Source organism: Sipha flava, unplaced genomic scaffold, assembly GCF_003268045.1.
Source record: "Sipha flava isolate LNK unplaced genomic scaffold, YSA_version1 43_pilon_pilon, whole genome shotgun sequence".
Taxonomy (NCBI): Eukaryota; Metazoa; Arthropoda; class Insecta; order Hemiptera; family Aphididae; genus Sipha; species Sipha flava.
In genome coordinates, this window is record NW_020273171.1 from 2184527 (window position 1) to 2188152 (window position 3626).

Genomic DNA, 3626 nt, shown 5'->3' on the forward strand with positions numbered 1-3626 from the left:
TATTATATGTAATATATTCATATTTATTATTAATATATAGTGTAGTAATTTTATATTTTGGCCCAACCAAACCTATTTGCAAATATTATATAATCATTATAAGATAAATTTTATGAGTCAATACATTTATATCTTTTTTTTAATTAATTAATCTTAAATTGTGTTCATATTATTAATATATAAACATTATTATACATTTAAACTCATAATCCATACGTATATTTTATATTATATTTATATAATATAATAATTAAAAATTATATGGGATAGTGGTGAGTTGGCTTTATTTTCGATCCCCCTCCTTGAACATTACGTATAACTGCTCATACATGTCAATCAATACGATACAAACATATTTGAAAAATGTACAATACAAAGACTATTGGAATCTCCCACTCATATTACCAGATACAAAACCTATTATTATATTTGTCAATAGTGGTTCTAGAGCTTGATTAAGAGAGGAGAGGAATAGGAATTTCATTACTATTTAATTATATAATATATAATACTATTTTTTAATATGATTAAGCATGCTACTTATATAAAGACATGCATATTATTAAATATTTATAAATATTTATTGTGTATATCTGCTTGATTCCAAGCCCGGATTAAGACATTTTGGGGCCAATGTTTTAAACGAGGCCCCTGAACTATTATAGTATTATATAATATATACCTATATATTAAATATAAATATTTTATTTATAAATGACTAAATTGGAAAAATACTTTGTTAAAAATGAATCAAAGAAAATTAATATAAAAACACTGAAAATTGTAATGTACGGAAGTAATGTAAAACATCGTCAATAATAATTCTTAAAACGAAAATATAATTTAAAAATCTGTGTTTAAGCTATACATTATTTTTTATTTTTGACTTGAAACAAATGAAATTGTTATTTTCGTAATATTATTGTATTCTTGTATAATATGATTCAATTATATGATGAATTATGATCATTTAGACAAATATACAATAATAAAAGTATTTACCTTAATTTAAAACTTAATTGCTCATTAATCCTCTGTACTTATTCACTTCAATGTATCCTTTCTCTTTTCTTTTTCTTTTTGAAGAACCACTTTCGAAATGTCTTTTCATTTTTTATAATATGAAGAAAAAATGTAAAATCCAAAACAAAATTAATACAAAACGATAAGAGAAGTCAAAATAAATTTGGTGTTAATGTGTTGTGTACTTGTGTATTGGTGTACAAAAATAGCTTCTCCCGTTCGATTGATGGGCGACTGTAAAAAATTAGTGATTAGTTGATAAGTTGATAACTGATAGTTGTGTAACAATCACGGTTTAAAACATATCTTAAACCGTGGTAACAATATACGGGTAGGTACTAAGGTATTATACATATTATACACTTTAGTATAGAATGACCATATGAAGAAAAAAAAACGGGAAAAATGTTACTTCCCTCGCCCACAAAAAAACCCTCATCCATATAATTCACACATATGCACACAAACCTCGAGAGTTAAAGTCCAAATCTCTGTCATATCATAAACAATTATTTTCTTATTACTTTACCACATAATCAATTCATAATTCGTTCGATCACAAGAGCATTTTTAATCGTGAATTTTCTTTATAAGTGAGGACGTACAACGTACATCGAACGAAAAGAATGATTGTGCATGATAGGTTAGGTTAGCATAGTATGAAAAGCAAACATACCTTCTTCTGCCGCAAGACGTTTACTCTCATCCGATAGCCCAGATTTTCCTTTATTGATAAAATATGACGCTAATTTATTAGAACTGCTAGAGCTAGACACAACCAATAAAAGTTTACGTTTTTGTAAATGTTGTTAGATATCTGATATCCCACCATGTTCTATTGTGAATATATGTTAGATTTACACTCGGTACACACAACTTTTCCTACTTCATCGGCATCTCTAAAAAGAAGAAAATGCGTTTTTAATTTTGGATTAAAAGTACATAGTCTCTTGGACATCCAAAGTATACTTTTTAAAGTTTAGGAAAAATATCTATAGGTACACGTCAATTCCAAAATACAACGACTTTACGGAAAGAAATTCACGGATCGACAGTCAACAGTGTCTATCAAGAACTATTACCGATTAACGACTAAAATATAACATCTAATAGCATTAATTATAAATTTATAAATAATATAATATATAATTTTAGTTCGTAGAACTACATATTATGCCATATAACATGTCTCATGCTTATCGCTAATTTCATAGTTTGTCGGCATCGGGACTTAATGTTCCACGAAAACTGTTATCTATTATTTCTAACTTTGGTTTCGCATTTTAAATAAACAAGTAAAACTACTTTATATTTTTTTTCATATATAGATATTTTATTTACAAGCATTAATATATTACATAATAAATAATACGAAAATAACGGGATAAATATTAATGTTCTAAAAAACGGGATAAAAAGCGTACCATTCAAAGTTTGCCGAGACGTGATGATCAAAAAAGGGACGATCCCATTTTAAACGGGACGTCTGATCCTACTTTAGTAGTATCTGTATATTATTGTACGAGGTTTATACGATTTAATAGACAGATGCCGTATTGTCGTCAACAATAATTAATATCATCGATTTTTTTTAGATGATTTATACAATATTATAGCCTAAAATAAAGAAAGTACATAATATTCAAATTTGAGGAACCTAAATAAATTCCAAATATCGAGGCCCGAGAGCTATTGCCCTCCTTGGACCCCCCCCCCCTTTACCTTAATCCTGTCCTGCTTGATTCTATACCTACATCAAAAGTGTTAAGTAATATGTGATAAAAAAAACCCATGCAGGGGGGCGATCGCCACGTCACCTCCTCCCTATAAATCTACCCTCTTATATGTTATTAATATAAATATAATTTTTCGAGTTTTCATGACAGTTTTCAATATTAAAGTAACAAACTCCAAGAAAAAAATCCAAAATAATATTTTTTGAATTTACAAAATTGATCTGCAATATAAATATTTCTTTAAGTTTAATAAATAATACAATAACTTATGGAATTAAAAGTCTTAAACAATTTTTTTATGATAAACTATTGAGCCTTTTAGATTATTTCATAGATTTACCCAGGCAAAAATGTTTTAACGTTGCTCAAGGTAAAAAAAATTTGTGATTATATATTATGTACCAGGGACCGAAATTTTTCCTTTTTTAATAAATTACATTATCTGAGATTTAATGGGCTTAAACGTCAAAATTATGATGGTTAAATATTAAGTTGAAAAATTCAATGCACACTAATACCTACTATTTTCAGTATCCATTTTATGACTAAATATCAAAAATAGTAAATAAGTAAGTATTTTATAATAAATTATAATTCATATACTTCATTGAACATCTTATATGACATATAATTTTTTATTTTTTAAATAATAACATTATAATCATTAAATTCAAATTTCCGTATTTATTTAATATCCCTTTTTATTGACATAATGAATCATATATTAATTTTACATGATGTTGACTACCGTCTTGAATTAATTTTTTTCTTTACTATGCACCAATTTCTCTATAAAAGTATTCCAAAACAGCTCACGGCCAATTTACATACTACCAGTAATAGGTATCAATATACACCAATGTGTAT

At 26.6% G+C, this 3626-nt stretch overlaps 1 protein-coding gene across 1 annotated transcript in view; it reads right to left on the reverse strand.

Moving 5' to 3' along the window:
* LOC112689353 (5-hydroxytryptamine receptor 2C) overlaps positions 1-2087 on the reverse strand; it is a 122346-nt gene extending 120259 nt beyond the window's left edge. The window contains exons 1-2 of the mRNA XM_025563024.1: positions 1993-2087; positions 1700-1922 (exon numbers count right to left, since the gene is read on the reverse strand). The gene's annotated coding sequence lies outside the window, so the exon portion shown is untranslated. The remainder of the gene's footprint in view (positions 1-1699; positions 1923-1992) is intronic.
* Positions 2088-3626: the final 1539 nt, after the last annotated feature.